Consider the following 19,228-nt stretch of genomic DNA (forward strand, 5'->3'; position numbering starts at 1 on the left):
TTGGAGAGGGGGGTCAAAAGGCACAACGCTGAAAGGTGGTATCAGGACGTCCTGGTAGCCAATACTAGTGGTGAGATATATATAACAGACTCTTGACTAATACCAAAAGGACTGCTTTTTCAATCGATACTGTAATCTCATTAACTTACATGTAGTCTGGTGGATATAATAAATAATTCTTGTGAATACATGTAGTAAAAACAAAAGAATTTAATGATTGCATCATGCCATCAACTTACTCTTCGTAGGTGGTTTATTCCGATCCAAGCCTTTCGAGCTACTATTTCGTTTCCTTTTGGTACCCCGTGAAGACGTCTTTACATTGGAAACGTGGCGTGATTTACACCCTTTCTGTTGGATGGTATAATTTTCCTGCTGATTAAATAAAGAAACAAGGGGCCAAGTTCTTGTACGTAACCAATCATCTTCAACAAATTTCTCTTTTAAGTTTTATTTTGAAACTGAAAACCGTAAAATGACAATATTTCAAAGTCCAGAGACGTCACATTTTTAACCCTAAAAGAACTGTTTTTGGGAGGCCTTGTCACAGCCGGGAGGGCGGAATCTGCCCCCTCAGATCTCAGCCATACTATGATCTATTTCAATGAAATTTCGCAGTGCTATAGAGGCATACATAGTTACTAATCATCTGAGTTAAATTATATGTAAATTAATTAAGTTTTTGCATAATTATGACTTATTGATTAATCCTGATACCAATTTTTTTAAATCTTCTTTCGATTGCCAGGCGATTTTATTGCATTTTTCACATCGAAGATGCTGTATGGGTTGAAGTATATTCAATGGAAATAAAACCAGAGATGCTGTGAGCTGTATGCATAAGTTAATTGTACATTAATAGACCTTCCCCAAAGCAAGAGACTTCCTGGAAAAGGAAACATTCTGTCCTTTGTACGATGTACTTCTGTGTACAAAGTCCATGGTAAATTTCACATCACATTTCACCCTGGCTCCTAAATTCTTCACTGAGAGAGAGCTCCACTTCCAACTTTCCTAAATTTGGTGTCAAAATGAGGAAAGGAAAGGCCCCAAGCGGTTCGGAATGTAGTATCGCACCCCCTTGTTGTCTGTGTGGTTTCTTCGCTTGAGCTACACAATTGTTCAGTCAGGCCTAGCCCAGGTGGACTGACTGACCGCACTACCTGGCGCACGAGATTCCGAGCTGTCTACACGCACATCGACATTTCATGTTCTAACCACAGACGTGTATAATAAAATCTGGACTCGCAATGCCCTTAATCAGCTTATGGGTGCACCCTGGTAATTCGGCCAGAAATATGTCCGCTGAGCTCATTAATAAAAGTTATAGACTCAAAATATTCTATATTAGAGGGTCCTGAGAGACATGGAACTGAGGAATTTAAGAAATATGAGACTGAACCTCTGGGCCGGACTCAGGGCTTCCAATTCTGAGCAATTTGGATGCAATCTGGTTTAAAAGTGGCACTATTTGAGCCATTTTGCTGAGGGAAGGTTTTTCAAAATGGCTACTTTTCTGGACAGGGACATTTTCTGCATTTTAGGGGTGGTCTGCTTCTGGTTAAAATTTCTCAAAAATTCATTGGTCAACCCCCCGAAAATTGACAGGAAAATGAAAGAGGACATGTGGAACATCATTTTTCTGTGCAGCCTGAACACCTGTGAGAGTTGTGAGTATTTTTAAAATATTTGTGAAGTATGGGGATTTATCACTGCTGTCTATGGGAATGTATTTGTAGTGGTGCACCCTTATAGAGTCATTGAATCCACTCGCAGCCATTTTACCGAGCCGAATACAAAGCTTTCCTGGCAATGCCCACCTTTGTTCTTCCTGACGTCAATAGTATGGAGCCAACCCACGCCTTTGTATTCGGCTCGGTAAAATGGCCGCTGGTTCGCTTCTTTTTCATACAAAGGCTTTGCAAGTCCAGGTTTTTTTTATATACGTCCGTGGTTCTAACCGGGAGCAGCGAAATTAACCGAATCTCCAACCAACTCCGAGGCTGTGGCCTGCGTTGGTGACAGTTGGCCTAGTTACCTGCACGCAAGCTGAATCTACTACGGCTAGTTCGGGAAAGCTAAAATTCGTGATTTGTACAAAATCCTGATCACTTTTTAGCATGTATTATGTGCTAACAGGTGGACTTAAAATAGGCGACAAAATGTGTTCACAAAATATGATACCGTTAAGGGACTCCAGGCAGTTCCGTGTCGAGGGGATAGGATATTAAATCCAGCAAGGCTTTGGCACATTTCTGCTGCTGGCAATTTACTCATAGCTGTTGATTTGTCCAACTTTAACATACCGAATACTTTTTAGAGATGGAGAACTTTCTAAAACGCGCTGACACAGATGCTAACGGTGATTAGCAATAATGATCTCTTGGGTCTGGATTTAAAAACAAAAATCACGTATTTTGAGATTATTAAGTATTTTGATATTGCACTATGTTGGGGATCCATCGCCCGATAATCAGAGCTAGCATGACCGTAAACGTCAACCTCCCAAGCCAATGAATTTTAAGCCCACTGGCAAAATTGTTTGGCGATATGATTTCTTCACTGGTGAATAACATTGACAAGAGCATTGGAAGGCACTTATGAATAAAGAAAACTCCAAACAAGTACATAGTACACATGAATTAGAGTTTCCAGCTGTTTGATGTTGGCTAACGTGAGGCTGAGGGTTTTTAGAGAGTATCCCCTAAAGCGTATGATTAGGAATTAGGAGATTTCTAAAAACTTCTACACAGTCCAGCTTTCTATCCATTGCTCTAAAATCCAACTCGTCACTTCCAGTTACGAATTCTGTCTGCCTATTGTATGTTTAGATTACGAATTAAAAAAGTAAAGCACGATTTGTGCGTGATCGCTACTTACCGCACGTGCGTGCGCCCTACCCCTGCATACTTTATACCCGATCAGTATAGCATCGTTCTCGGCTGTATGGAATTCCATATCTGCCGTCGTGCGTAGCCCGTCGAACGTCGTCCGTCGCGCGTTGTCCGTCGTGCGTCGCCCGTCGTCCGTGGGTTTTTTTGTCACGATTGCACAGTGGTATTTTTATTTTTGACCCATGATCGTTTCACATGTACATGTCCTTTTTCGATCGATCCACCAAGCCTGACTCTCATTTTAGCAATTGAACAAGAAGATGTATTCGTTTTTGCAGTTGCGCCGAACGCCACTTGAAAGAAGAAATAATATCCTTTCATTTGAAAGACTGACATCGGTCAAGGGACGTGTATATGAAATAATACTATTTATTGTTACATAAATAAATTAACAAAATAGACTTTTGTTAGGGTAGATTGTTTTTCTCGATAACTTAGTTACTCTAAACGTAACTTTACTCGTTAACGGCCTGACGTTAGGTCTATAAGCTTATGTAATATTTCTGTCTGTCCTGCACGATATCCCACAGAACGGAATGTAAATAATAAATTATTTACAATGTTTGATTCTTTAATAGTTTTCACAACAGACGAACTTATTCAACATTATTTTGAGGGCAGGTATACCTATGATGAAATTTGCTGTATACTCCAAATTAGACATGACTTGAGTTGCAGGTAGGCTCACAGAAGTCTTTTAAACAGTAACGTTACTTGTTAGCCCCATAAATAATGCTGATATGCTGGACAACCTGTTCTCATTGGTCTATCCACCATGGCATACACACCCACAAAAACCAAGACGTCACATTTTCTGAAACTTAATCCAAGTAATATTTGCTCCCTAACAATACATTTAATAAACAGTTTGTTATCCACGGCACTGTTTAGTATTTCTGTATTTCAAGGTGAAATTAAGAGGACAAAATGGAATATCTGTATCGGTTGGCAGATTTCTTTCTAGAATTAATATTGTATGCAAATTAGAATTGGATTGTGGAGAAGTTGGCCTGAACATTTCTGCGGAAAATGTTTTTCCCCAAAAAACACTTGGATGAATTCTCAGAAAGACGACATTTTCTTGTCAAGGGGCAGGGGTAGTCTTGCATTATTGGCATTAATTATGGGACTAGTATTGCAGGTGGGATTTGTACTTGCCTTACTGGGAAAAGATGCTCAGAAGTGAATGGAATCATCACATTGTCATTTGTTAAACCCCGACTTTTGCAGGTCCTATGCAACCCATTGGATGGACGACGCACGACGGGCGACGCACGACCGGGAACGCACGACGAGCGACGGAAAATGGCATGTTTGGAACTTGTAAATGGGAGATATGGAATTCCATAGGGCTGTTCATCCCGATCATCATGCCTGCAATGTAATCCTCTTTTTTATTCTTCAATTTTCAAGATCACTCTGTTCTGAGAGTCTTACACCAGAAGACCACTGGTAAGCTTAAGGTTCTATGTATAATTGTGTTTGCGATCATTGATTGTTATTTGATGAGTAGTATGTAACGTGATTTTCAGTCATATTTTGCCGCTATGATGTTCCATGTTGCATCGATACTTTTTTTGTGTCTTACGAAAACTTCCCCTGATTGTGAGCTTTAATCCCTTCCAGAGTAGCAAGGCCGATTTTTCAGGTGACATGGTTCTAATGTTAAGTATTGTTTCTGGTCAAGAAACTGTAGATATTGGTAATTTTATATTTTGATATCGATGGTTGTTGAATGTTATATTAGGAACTCAGTTTTTGTGTGCACCCGAGGCTTGCCTAAGCACACGAACTCGCCATTTTTCCATGATGTTGTGAATATTCATGAGGTAGATTCCATATTTTTCCATATCAGTTCAAGTACGTAAATCTGTGTGATTGTCCTTTTACAATGTGTGCCTCCGTCTTGGTCTTCCGACAAACGAACCCACCACAATATCAAAAAAGATAGCAATATCAACACCAAAGTCATATCAGAAATCAAATATAAACCAATATATCAATGAACCAGATACACACGCACACATTTACAGTACCCAAGACTGCAGATTTAACAAATTCCACTTTGAACAAACCTTGGAGTTCTTGGAATTGCTCGAACCCCGGACATTTTCTTGACGTCCTGCACAGCGAAAGGCATAATGACGACAAACATGTATGAGTATGAAGGACAAAAATTTAAACAATAATTAAAACAATAATTTAAATAATTTAAAGTGGTGCTGGTTTGGGGGGGTGATTGTCTGTCGTACAGAGGTTGGCAACGTGCAAACATTCTTTTCACTCATTACATCAATTAAAAATGTTTAATTCATGGCTGGTCAGCATTTCTTTTTCTGTCCTCTTTGAAAATTCTCTACAAGCATTTTTGCCCTGTTCGTACAGGGCAAGTTGACCAAAGTCAAGACGGCAACGTATTTACATACTTGATAAATCTTCCATTTATCTCAACACTGCAGGAAAATCTCTGCAATCCACTCACAGCACGCAGTAGTAAAACAACTTTTAGCATAAACATGTGGATGCTCACTGTAGTGTCTGTGAATACCCAAGCAACTATCACCATACAGTTAAAGAGTAACTTTCTCTTGGAGAGGGGGGTCAAAAGGCACAACGCTGAAAGGTGGTATCAGGACCTGGTAGCCAATACTAGTGGTGAGATATATATAACAGACTCTTGACTAATACCAATAGGACTGCTTTTTCAATCGATACTGTAATCTCATTAACTTACATGTAGTCTGGTGGATATAATAAATAATTCTTGTGAATACATGTAGTAAAAACAAAAGAATTTAATGATTGCATCATGCCATCAACTTACTCTTCGTAGGTGGTTTATTCCGATCCAAGCCTTTCGAGCTACTATTTCGTTTCCTTTTGGTACCCCGTGAAGACATCTTTACATTGGAAACGTGGCTTGATTTACACCCTTTATGATGGATGGTATAATTTTCCTGCTGATTAAATAAAAAAACAAGGGGCCAAGTTCTTGTACGTAACCAATCATCTTCAACAAATTTCTCTTTTAAGTTTTATTTTGAAACTGAAAACCGTAAAATGACAATTTTTCAAAGTCCAGAGACGTCACATTTTTAACCCTAAAAGAACTGTTTTTTGGGAGGCCTTGTCACAGCCGGGAGGGCGGAATCTGCCCCCTCAGATCTCAGCCATACTATGATCTGTTTCAATGAAATTTCGCAGTGCTATAGAGGCATACATAGTTACTAATCATCTGAGTTAAATTATATGTAAATTAATTAAGTTTTTGCATAATTATGACTCATTGATTAATCCTGATACCAATTTTTGTAATCTTCTTTCGATTGCCAGGCGATTTTATTGCATTTTTCACATCGAAGATGCTGTATGGGTTGAAATATATTCAATGGAAATAAAACCAGAGATGCTCTGAGCTGTATGCATAAGTTAATTGTACATTAATAGACCTTCCCCAAAGCAAGAGACTTCCTGGAAAAGGAAACATTCTGTCCTTTGTACGATGTACTTCTGTGTACAAAGTCCATGGTAAATTTCACATCACGTTTCACCCTGGCTCCTAAATTCTTCACTGAGAGAGAGCTCCACTTCCAACTTTCCTAAATTTGGTGTCAAAATGAGGAAAGGAAAGGTCCCAAGCGGTTCGGAATGTAGTATCGCGCCCCCTTGTTGTCTGTGTGGTTTCTTCGCTTGAGCTACACAAGTGTTCAGTCAGGCCTAGCCCAGGTGGACTGACTGACCACACTACCTGGCGCACGAGATTCCGAGCTGTGTACACGCACATCGACATTTCATGTTCTAACCACGGACGTGTATAATAAAATCTGGACTCGCAATGCCCTTAATCAGCTTATGGGTGCACCCTGGTAATTCGGCCAGAAATTTGTCCGCCGAGCTCATTAATAAAAGTTATAGACTCAAATTATTCTATATTAGAGGGTCCTGAGAGCCATGGAACTGAGGAATTGAAGAAATATGAGACTGGACCTCTGGGCCGGACTCAGGGCTTCCAATTCTGAGCAATTTGGATGCAATCTGGTTTAAAAGTGGCACTATTTGAGCCATTTTGCTGAGGGAAGGTTTTTCAAAATGGCTACTTTTCTGGACAGGGACATTTTCTGCATTTTAGGCGTGGTCTGCTTCTGGTGAAAACTTCTCAAAAATTCATTGGTCAACCCCCCGAAAATTGAAGGGAAAATGAAAGAGGACATGTGGAACATCATTTTTCTGTGCAGCCTGAACACCTGTGAGAGTTGTGAGTATTTTTAAAATATTTGTGAAGTATGGGGATTTATCACTGCTGTCTATGGGAATGTTTTTGTAGTGGTGCACCCTTATAGAGTCATTGAATCCACTCGCAGCCATTTTACCGAGCCGAATACAAAGCTTTCCTGGCAATGCCCGCCTTTGTTCTTCCTGACGTCAATAGTAGGGAGCCAACCCACGCCTTTGTATTCGGCTCGGTAAAATGGCCGCTGGTTGGCTTCTTTTTCATACAAAGGCGTTGCAAGTCCAGGTTTTTTTTATATACGTCCGTGGTTCTAACCGGAAGCAGCGAAATTAACCGAATCTCTAACCGATTCCGAGGCTGCGGCCTGCGTTGGTGACAGTTGGCCTAGTTACCTGCACGCAAGCTGAATCTACTACGGCTAGTTCGGGAAAGCTAAAATTTGTGATTTGTACAAAATCCAGATCACTTTTTAGCATGTATTATGTGCTAACAGGTGGACTTAAAATAGGCGACAAAATGTGTTCACAAAATATGATACCGTTAAGGGACTCCAGGCAGTTCCGTGTCGAGGGGATAGGATATTAAATCCAGCAAGGCTTTGGCACATTTCTGCTGCTGGCAATTTACTCATAGCTGTTGATTTGTCCAACTTTAACATACCGAATACTTTTTAGAGATGGAGAACTTTCTAAAACGCGCTGACACAGATGCTAACGGTGATTAGCAATAATGATCTCTTGGGTCTGGATTTAAAAACGAAAATCACGTATTTTGAGATTATGAAGTATTTTGATATTGCACTATGTTGGGGATCCATCGCCCGATAATCAGAGCTAGCATGACCGTAAACGTCAACCTCCCAAGCCAATGAATTTTAAGCCCACTGGCAAAATTGTTTGGCGATATGATTTCTTCACTGGTGAATAACATTGACAAGAGCATTGGAAGGCACTTATGAATAAAGAAGACTCCAAACAAGTACATAGTACACATGAATTAGAGTTTCCAGCTGTTTGATGTTGGCTAACGTGAGGCTGAGGGTTTTTAGAGAGTATCCCCTAAAGCGTATGATTAGGAATTAGGAGATTTCTAAAAACTTCTACACAGTCCAGCTTTCTATCCATTGCTCTAAAATCCAACTCGTCACTTCCAGTTACGAATTCTGTCTGCCTATTGTATGTTTAGATTGCGAATTAAAAAAGTAAAGCACGATTTGTGCGTGATCGCTACTTACCGCACGTGCGTGCGCCCTACCCCTGCATACTTTATACCCGATCAGTATAGCATCGTTCTCGGCTGTATGGAATTCCATATCTGCCGTCGTGCGTAGCCCGTCGAACGTCGTCCGTCGCGCGTTGTCCGTCGTGCGTCTCCGTCGCCCGTGGGTTTTTTTGTCACGATTGCGCAGTGGTATTTTTATTTTTGACCCATGATCGTTTCACATGTACATGTCCTTTTTCGATCGATCCACCAAGCCTGACTCTCATTTTAGCAATTGAACAAGAAGATGTATTCGTTTTTGCAGTTGCGCCGAACGCCACTTGAAAGAAGAAATAATATCCTTTCATTTGAAAGACTGACATCGGTCAAGGGACGTGTATATGAAATAATACTATTTATTGTTACATAAATAAATTAACAAAATAGACTTTTGTTAGGGTAGATTGTTTTTCTCGATAACTTAGTTACTCTAAACGTAACTTTACTCGTTAACGGCCTGACGTTAGGTTTATAAGCCTATGTAATATTTCTGTCTGTCCTGCACGATATCCCACAGAACGGAATGTAAATAATAAATTATTTACAATGGTTGATTCTTTAAATAAGTTTTCACAACAGACGAACTTATTCAACATTATTTTGAGGGCAAGTATACCTATGATGAAATTTGCTGTATACTCCAAATTAGACATGACTTGAGTTGCAGGTAGGCTCACAGAAGTCTTTTAAACAGTAACGTTACTTGTTAGCCCCATAAATAATGCTGATATGCTGGACAACCTGTTCTCATTGGTCTATCCACCATGGCATACACACCCACAAAAACCAAGACGTCACATTTTCTGAAACTTAATCCAAGTAATATTTGCTCCCTAACAATACATTTAATAAACAGTTTGTTATCCATGGCACTGTTTAGTATTTCTGTATTTCAAGGTGAAATTAAGAGGACAAAATGGAATATCTGTATCGGTTGGCAGATATCTTTCTAGAATTTTTATAGTTAGAATTAGACTGTAGAGAAGTTGGCCTGAACATTTCTGCTGAAAATGTTTTTCCCCAAAAAAACACTTGGATGAATTCTCAGAAAGACGACATTTTCTTGTCAAGGGGCAGGGGTAGTCTAGCATTATTGGCACTAATTATGGGACTAGTATTGCAGCTGGGATTTGTACTTGCCTTACTGGGAAAAGATGCTCAGAAGTGAATGGAATCATCACATTGTCATTTGTTAAACCCCGACTTTTGCAGGTCCTATGCAACCCATTGGATGGACGACGCACGACCGGGAACGCACGACGAGCGACGGAAAATGGCATGTTTGGAACTTGTAAATGGCAGAATTGGGACACAACAAAAAGCAAAAGGTGACGGGCGACGGGTGACTGCAGATATGGAATTCCATACGGCTGTTCAACACGATCATCATGCCCGCAATGTAATCCTCTTTTTTATTCTTCAATTTTCAAGATCACTCTGTTCTGAGAGTCTTACACCAGAAGACCACTGGTAAGCTTAAGGTTCTATGTATAATTGTGTTAGCGATCATTGATTGTTATTCGATGAGTAGTATGTAACGTGATTTTCAGTCATATTTTGCCGCTATGATGTTCCATGTTGCATCGATACTTTTTTTGTGTCTTACGAAAACTTCCCCTGATTGTGAGCTTTAATCCCTTCCAGAGTAGCAAGGCCGATTTTTCAGGTGACATGGTTCTAATGTTAAGTATTGTTTCTGGTCAAGAAACTGTAGATATTGGTAATTTTATATTTTGATATCGATGGTTGTTGAATGTTATATTAGGAACTCAGTTTTTATGTGCACCTGAGGCTTGCCTAAGCACACGAGCTCGCCATTTTTCCATGATGTTGTGAATATTCATGAGGTAGATTCCATATTTGGCATAAGCTTTTCCTTATTTGGGGATTTCAGTTGTGCTGCAAGGTTACTGTGTATTTATGAATTATTGCCTTTTTCTTGTTTTAGGTTGCTGATTTCTGTATTACAGACCCATAGGCAGTTTGAAGAAACTCCATCTTCTGGAGAGCACAATTCTGTATGATAATTTCCATAGATTGTCTTATGTGATACTAACAATCCCTCAGATCTTTTTGAGACGATTTTATGCATTCACCTTTACGATGTTTCTTATTCATGTACCAGTTTGACCTTTTTGAGCTTTCAAGTTTTCATTTATATTTTCATATTTTTAATTTGTGTGTGTGTTTAAGTTTCTTGCCGACAGATGCAAATGCATGCAAATTGCAAACAATTGCAAATGCATGGAGTATTTTTTATATTTCTTTTTTTTTCTGTTTTCCCTCATGTGGTCCACCTACGACACAGGAATGAGAATAAAGCAGTCAAAGTTTGCAAATTCTGTACTAGTCAGAGGTTAGCTTGTCGAAGAGAGGGTGCTTTTGGCGCTCCATGTTCGTCATATCTGGTATGTCCACAGCCAGACACGTATGTTTCGGTGGGACATTTAGTTTGTACGCATGAGCGCCAAACTGTTTCGTGTCCGTGCGAACTCAAGACGGCTGCTCAGTGATCGCGGATTTGAGCTCAGAATGTATTGGGTATCGTTATCTCCGAATTAAGGTTTTGATTTTTTTTTCTTTGCAACTGATTTGAATTTCAGACCTTCCAATTTAACTTGTGAAAGTAAAACTTCAAAAAGACCAATATCTATCGCCTTACTTTGGATTTGATCGGCGACGTCTACAGGGAAAGTAATTGATACAAATGCAAAAATTACTAGTTTTTGAGGTGGCATATTTTATGTACGTATTATATATTATATGTACGTACTGAAAAAGAAAAAAATACCTTTGTTCATTCATCAAAATCCCACAGCAGGACACCACGCCAAGGTTAGGGGTGCAACACAAAGATGCTCAATGAGTCGATCAAGAGATTTGTTGTTTGAAACTGCACTATTTAAAGAGATATGGTCATGCTTTATAGATCTGGAATTGGGAACTTGAGTAACCCTAGTCGATGGTCAGTCAGTACCCTGTGCTATAGTGATATAGTTCCAACGCAACAGTTTTTGGGAAGAGTTCCCTATATCGGCGGACGCCAGTAATTGTTCCCTACAGTTACCTATAAGCTGTCAGAAAGCAAAAACCTGTCAAGAAAGGTTCAATTTAGAAGGAAAAAGAACAAGTCGTACATAGTTGTATTGTCACGATGGTTATTTTGGGATGATCAGAATATTTAGTACCAAAAATGTTACAGTGCATAGGTATTGTTACCATTTGGAATAATGGCTGTAAAAATGAGGCATCCATGACAAAATGAATTTTTCTTATTTCCTTTTCTTTTTTATTTTAGAGCATTTTATCCTTTATTTATATATTTATTTTTTATTTCATGTTATTTAATTTGAAAAAAGAGAGGCACATGGAAAAAATCCATGTTGAGGAGGAATCAGACATGAATGAAGCTGACGAAAACTCGGATTCTGTTGAGGAGGTCGATGACGAAACCTCGGATGAAGACAGGTCAGATTTGGAAGACAATGCCGCCTACCAAGATTGGCTAGCTGAAGCTAGAGAAACACATAGGGAGATGAGGGATGAAAAATATGACAAGTACGTCAACGAAGGCATGGATGAAGATCAAGTCAGGCAGAAGGCAAACAGAATGACCCTCTGGGCAGTCAAACAAGACGTTTTCTACAACTATAAGGAGTTCCTGTCAAGTTACCTATATTTGAGGAAAATGAAACTCACAAGGACATTGTGGATGATCTCGATGGAAAACTTGATAAAGGCATGAACGTCAACAAAGCCTTGAATAGAGTTTTGCCTAAACATGCTGAAAAATTTGCCGGACTGTTTCATGACGAAGAGGAGGATGCCTAAAAGATAACAGGCTTGAGAGAAAAATGGTTCCAAAAATAATGAGTACATGTAATAACTCTGATTTCAAAGTTAACAAACTTCCGGTAATTACCCTTGTAGTAATTCTTAAATATACTAAGATAATTATTGTAAAAAATCAATGATGAACAACGGGAAATAAAACGGTACCAATATATGTTCTTTTCAAATATTTTCTTTTCAGACAGAAGAGATCTGTCATGATTATTTCCTACACTTGCCAATTTTTACCCCTTCCGGTGGCCTTGTTATAAAGTGGCAAACAATTTATTATAGGACTTCCAACACAAGAAAATATCACTTTCATAGTCTGCTAGTATAATTTGCAAGCTGCTGGCGCACTGAAGCTTACTGAACATGCGCGACCGCAGAAACTAAAATGTTTACACGGCCTTTGACAGGGAAACATACGTGCAGAGGGCAGAGAGCACTTGCTACACATCTTCTATCTAACAACCTTCAGACTATGATCATCGTCCTCATTTTTGCTGGTAATCTTAACCTTGTGTATTGATGTATAAAAAATTGAACCTTCATGTCATCATTGGTACTTGGTATGAGAGCAATTATCAAATTTAATGCTTTCCAGTTGCTTATTTTAGGCCGTTTGCGTGAAGAAAAAGTGTTCGTGCAGTTTGCCTTCTTTCATTCTTAACAACGCTTTCTTCTGATGCTATTTTGGGAAAACATAACCGAGTTGTTTTTGAAATTTTGTGTTTCATTTCAATCATTTACTGTATTTATACCAAAACGCATTTTTTACGAGCTCTTGTGACCAGTCCTTGTGAAGAAATATCCCAGTGGTGGTCAGCATGTTGTTGGCCGCTCTCAGTTAAAGCCGTACGAAGTCTTAAAAAAAGTGATGGTTGGGGGGACAAAATTTTAATTACAACTCTGCATTGATGGGGAAATTGTGGTTCAAAATGTGGTTAAAAAGTTTTATTCACGATGGCAAAAGTAGGCCTACATGTAGGTCTAAATTTAGGGGTTTTTCTTTCATGGAATAGCGATAAGCTGTATGCAAGCAAAACATCACAAGTATAGATAGGATTTACTTGCCAAAATATACTTGTCTAACAGCTAAACTGCAGACAGTAATCGGGCACTTTGGGAATGCTTCTGTTATTTGTCTGATCCAGCGGCGTCGACCATCGAGCAAGTTGAAGTGCCAGAGTTTTAACTCCCGTGTCCTTATTCGATGCCGCCAGTTGTCCGTCACGTTTGTTTAGCGGGAAACTTTGAATTGAACTTGTCTAATTTTGAAGGTAAAGGTAATTTGAATTTGGGGGATTTGAAAATTTGTGCCATGTTAGCAGCTATTTCATTTCTTTAAATGTAACCTTTCTTTCTCTTTGTTCGTAAATAACATTGCCAGTCCCAAATTCTTTTCACAATTGGATTAAGCTCATTGCTAATTGTATTTGCGAAAAATAGAATCGATGAATAGTAACAGAGCGGGAAAAACTACTGCTGATTTTTGTCGAAGCTGTCTTCGTAAGCAGTGGTTTTCTAACGTTTCTCTACGATTTTTGGAGGCCTGAACCAAAGAACTCGAGTTATCCTGAATTTTCAAAAGTGCGCTATGGAGAAGAAAGGTTTGAAGGTTTCAGATTTGTTGACAGTTGTTCGCTAGATTTCATATTTTTCTCGTCCGTTTCCATATCGACCTCAACTCAACACTGATTTTAGGCCTACGTTAATTCCTGCATTAATCGGCACGATTTCCTCATCTACAATTTTGTGGCTAAAATGATTCGCATTCATGTCGCATTTTGTCACGATTCTGTGTTGTTTGTTTTACTAATTCAGTTGAAGCCTTCTTCAATACATACACAAAGTCCAATGTAATCAGTTTTGAATTTCATGCGCACCAAGTCAGAATGAGAGGCATGAATAACCGCCGCAATAGTTTAAATCGTTTTTGCTTATTTGTCGAACGGAAGTAAAACGCAATATGCCGTGACCCTGCAGCCTGTCGATTAGAAAGACTGTATAAGTGTTGGCAACATGCGGGTTTAATATCCATTGATTCATCCCCTTTTGGGATAATACACCCGTACTGGTGAAATTGGGAAGAAGGGAAACAGCTGGGACTCTGAACGTGTCCATTTTACTATGTTGTTTTATTTTGCTCAATATATCTATGGAAAAGTACGGACCAAACCCACTCAAGCTACATAAAAATATATGAAACTGTCACACTCCTACAAACGTTCCCCTCTGTAGCCTACATGTACAAACAATATTTCTACGCATCACGGGTTCAGCAAGTGTGCGATGACCCCATGCACTGTTATATGAATTTTTCATAAAACGTATGTTTACTTTCTCAACTTGGTTTTGCCTATTGTTCAGAGTCGTACACCGAACGCAACCGAGCTTTTGTGATGGAGTGATTTTGTTATTCAATGATCTCATGAAATAAAATTATATGCAGTCGCCTTTTCAAGCAGTGAATATTCGCTTCTTTCCGCTTCCTGTAAAAAGTCATGACATTCTCGCAACTTGGGTTTTTACAAAGCAAAACCAATAAAGGTAAAGCCAGCGCTGAACTGAAGACCATCCTAATGCTAATTAGCTTGCAAAAGTGTTTTAAAGCCAAATGTATGAACTTAAGAATCTGTTTCATGCTGTGATTTTATTCTGTCATGGCAGTTCATTACCTAGCCGAAAGTCCAGTTGATATTCGAGTGGTGGAGAATTCAGTGGGATTTAATGATACCGATCATCGGTACTCACTGTTGAGGACATTAAATGAAGGTGTTACATAAAATGACCTTATATCACTTTTTAATGAAAAAGTTTTCTACTTTTGGCTTTATCATGTATGTCATCACTAATACTAATGTCCTTTGCAAAGACATATGTTGGCTATATCTTCAGGAAAATCCCTAGAAGAAATATTTTAACGATTTATGTTTCATGCGATGCGTGCTATGTTGACAACACGCCGTTCGGCGTTTCCATGCGGCATTCGCAAACATGGAACACTAGCTACGGCGTTTCAGCACAGCCTCTTTTGATCGAATTAGAAGCCGGTGATAGTGGCAGGGGACGGGACTGGAACATGGCTTTCCCTGTCATGCACCACCCCGTATAATCTACGTGAAAACTACATTAGTATACCGACAGCATCAGGTGAACCACGGGTGAGCATACATGTTCGTGCAATGAATAGTGCGGGCAAAGCCGTGCTGCAACAGAGCAACTGAACCACTACGAGTTCTTAGTTCTTTTCAAATCGATAGTCATCCACCCCCCAAAAAAATCTTTGAGGAATCAGTCAGTCCTAGTTTCGGTCAAGAATTGTACCCGTACATTCGGTCTGCATAGACCTCCACTTCATACTATGTGGTCATAGCTTCAGGCATATGGTGCCTTTTTCCCATATTCACCTGGTGCATGCAGACACACAGTAGAATGTCAGTGTTGTTTTGTACAAGATTAATTACAGGCGTTTGGATACGATTCTTCAGTTTGCAGTTAATGGGTACTTACCCCACAACAATGTAAAAAATGCAAACGACTCTCAAAATCCAGAATCCAATGAGAAGAAATTCAAAGGCCAGTTAGCACGCCCAATATAAGCTGCCGACCTTAGGCCTACCAGTAGTCCACAGTACGGTATTCAGCTCAGGCGACCAAAACTTCTATGGGCGTTTTCCAAACGAGTCTAACCTGAATCCGTATTGTATCCGCTGAGTGAAGTGATACATGTAGGCCTAGTATTGCTCCGCAGTGACTGAGGGACGTACCTCCATGAATATCCTTTTTACCCAAATAGTTATCGAGTTTTGTGTCCAACGTGGTCTAACCATTGTAAATCAGTATAAGTTTGAGCCTGATGATCACAAAATGTCCACACTGCTTTAGTTGTTTCTAAACGTAAGGACTATATCCGGCTACTGCGAACGAAGATCAATGTAATCCGTCAACGCCGTCGAGATTTCTCATACAGGCGGGGAAAACCCCTAGCATTCCAGGCCAATTATTTCACGGTACCGTATCGATTTCGCTCAGCTGATGGGGACAATGCAACAACCACGCTAGCCACGCCCATGAGGGACAGAAATGATGATGTCCCTTGAGAGAGGTCGCATGGTCTTTAAACCGGTGGCCGCAGCACGAAAGAAAATCAACTCCGTCGATAAATGGTTGTCCTCCTTTCATACCTTCATGGCGGTTTATCTCGAAAATTACCCTGCCCCGGCCGGAGAATTGCTGAAACACGCGGTGACGATTTGCACAGTCGCACCAATATCACGGGTTTGGGTAGCGAGCCTACAATGAGCATTCTGCCTGCACGAGGAAGCGGACCCAGCAAGTGCGTGGGCGGACATAGATCTCGAGTTATGGGTGACTGTTGCCGCGGCATCAGGCGGGTTTGGCGCTTCACGTACGCGGACATTTCTGGGTAGTGAGGCTGGTGGTGGTTCGGTGCGGACCGCTTTGGGCACAGGGTTCAGGGCATAGCCTAGGGTTGGGAGTTTTGTTTTGCGTTTAAGGATACTGTGGCGGGACAACTGACACCTTTTGTGGCGGACCAGCAGACTGGCCGGATCAGAGATAGAACTGACCTGGCCTACCGCACAAATATATTTATTTAACCTTACGCAAGAATGAGCGGCTATCCAAACGCAAGGGGGGATATCAGTTAACGAACGGTGGACTATGCCTTAGGGGCTGTTCGTTTGGTGGAGGTTTACCACCGCTCTGTGATTAGGTAATTGATCCCAATGTCAACAAAGATTACAATTAATGTCAATACAAGTGATACAAGACTGACTAAATCTCACGGTGACCAGTGATCTCTAAGGCAATTATATGATTGGTTTACTCAATGTCAGTGCTCAGTTATCCGTTATATACAACAGCAATTAATTATATACAAAATTATCCTCAGAGGGAGGTAGTCCTACGTGGTCAACTGTACCACGAACGTGATTGATAAGCCTTATCCTTAACCTACACCAGAATAAACCTCACAGCGATCAGGATAAACCTCTCAGTGATCAGGGTAACCCTCAAGTCTAAATATATAATCTACTGATGGCTTATAACTGATGTCTTGACCACACAAGCAATTACAATCTTCGTAACTGTACAACACAACAGGGTACACTTATACAAGAATAATCTGCAACAACAACTGCAACAAGGTTTCAGGTGACTTAAATAACCCTCACCCACTTCAAGTTATTATGAAATAACACAGGTAAGTTAATTAAGAAGGCGATTATAATAGTCCTCACCAGACTCTAACGGAAACCTGCACCCAGTAAACCTCAACGAGGAAAGCAAGCTCCCAGACCAGGACCGCAACCAACCGTCGCTATGCCAATAAGCATGGAACAACGGCACACAATCCTTCTAGTCTAAGCTTCGCTAATTCCCCAATTAACTGGTTCGCTCGGGTTCCCTAACCCTATAATCTACCGCTTCTTAAATAAACTAGACTGTCTAACGATTCCCAATCTTCAAAGAGATCTGATATAATCGGCAGCTCCGGCAACTGAGAACAAGCACCACACTAACCGATCGCACCAGGTACACTTGAGGTAGATCCCCAACCACCAGCGGTCGTACGTCAGATTTACTCTCGAAACACAACACAACTCCACATAGCTCTGGTTAGCACGCTGCCATCTTGAGAAGTCCGGGCAACCCACGCAGCCAGCGCCCAGACCTAAGGTAATGCGCGCCTCTGATTGGTTGCCGCGTGCATGTTTAACGCATGTATTAGACGACCTGAATCATTAATGACCCAGACTAAACACAAGTCTGCACAGCTACCCTGTTTCGCCACACTACTCTCCGTAGCGGATCGCGGAGTTGAGTTGGCTACAAGTACTGATGAGTCAGCTGGCCGGCGTGTGGTTTGCCACCAACATACGCCTTACCAAGGTGCGTACCTCCAGCGCGTTGCTGGTTGCCTATCCGATGTGCCTGCGCACCATGCCCGCACCTTGCTCACACACTCCACTTGAAACTTGCTTTCGACATAGCCGCAACCCTTAATTTTATTAAAACGCACCTTTGTGTCTCAGTTAACCACTTTTTAAGCTTTTGCTACACTCTTTCGAAGGCTATTTCACTGCCTTTTTAGTATGCTAACGGGTATTTCAATATTCCTAAGGAAAATTGAGAACATCCCAGGAAGAAAGCTCAAGTGTCACTTTGGTTTGCACAGCATAAAGTCATGAATTTTTGTTTTTTTCTGAACTGAATATTCTTCTTTTCTGATTCATTGTTGTTTACGTGCACAACAGTGTGCAATCATGAATCCCTTTCTCAGAAATGTTTCAGTAAATAAAATCTGGATACACAGTGTTAAATACAAGGTTTTCCGTGATTTCTTGGATAACTGCGGGCGCTGTTGCTGCAATGTCATTCAGGGAAGACTTTTGTTAAAAAGTGCATTTTCGATGCATTTGACCAAATAGGAGTACATGTATGAAACGAATTTGCATACTTTGAAGAAGAATACAAAGTTTAAAAAAAATAGTGTTTAGGAATATGCACAAAAATGGGGAGCATGCATGGTTTTGTGAAACATGCACGATAATTATGTCAAAGCTGCATCCACTGGGCACTGCATATCAACATCCATATTTTGCACTGCTTGGCTGGAAATGACATATAACCATGCTCTCGTGCTCACATCCCTAGTCTTTGGAACTAAAGGCTTGTTTGTTTATCACAGTTCCAGATCGCGGATCAGTGATCTTGAGCTGGGTCACTGACACCAGAACCGTCCTAACGGATTGTGCGAACCAGCTTTTGGATCACTGATCGCGATCCAGATCCGTATGAACAAACAGGCCCAGTTGTGCGTCTTGGAGCCCATCCCGATTCACCCATGTGCACAAATGGCCTTGGCGGCAATAACTGTGAGCGGGCCATTGGAAACGTAAAGGGCTGTGGCTTTGATCATTTTCTTTCAGGTTTTCTGACTCTCTTCAGTACTTGATTCAGTTAAATCGTTTTTCTTATA

At 40.4% G+C, this 19,228-nt stretch overlaps 1 pseudogene across 1 annotated transcript in view; it reads right to left on the reverse strand.

The window, feature by feature from the left end:
* LOC110975635 (deoxynucleoside triphosphate triphosphohydrolase SAMHD1-like) overlaps positions 1–16,593 on the reverse strand; it is a 99,520-nt pseudogene extending 82,927 nt beyond the window's left edge. Inside the window, exons 1-4 of the transcript XR_015425586.1 lie at positions 15,733–16,593; positions 5,719–5,854; positions 4,970–5,016; positions 240–375 (exon numbers count right to left, since the gene is read on the reverse strand). The product of XR_015425586.1 is annotated as a deoxynucleoside triphosphate triphosphohydrolase SAMHD1-like (transcript). The remainder of the gene's footprint in view (positions 1–239; positions 376–4,969; positions 5,017–5,718; positions 5,855–15,732) is intronic.
* Positions 16,594–19,228: the final 2,635 nt, after the last annotated feature.

Source organism: Acanthaster planci, linkage group LG06 (assembly GCF_054643075.1).
Source record: "Acanthaster planci isolate LZ-2023a linkage group LG06, COTS_SCS, whole genome shotgun sequence".
Lineage (NCBI taxonomy): Eukaryota > Metazoa > Echinodermata > Asteroidea > Valvatida > Acanthasteridae > Acanthaster > Acanthaster planci.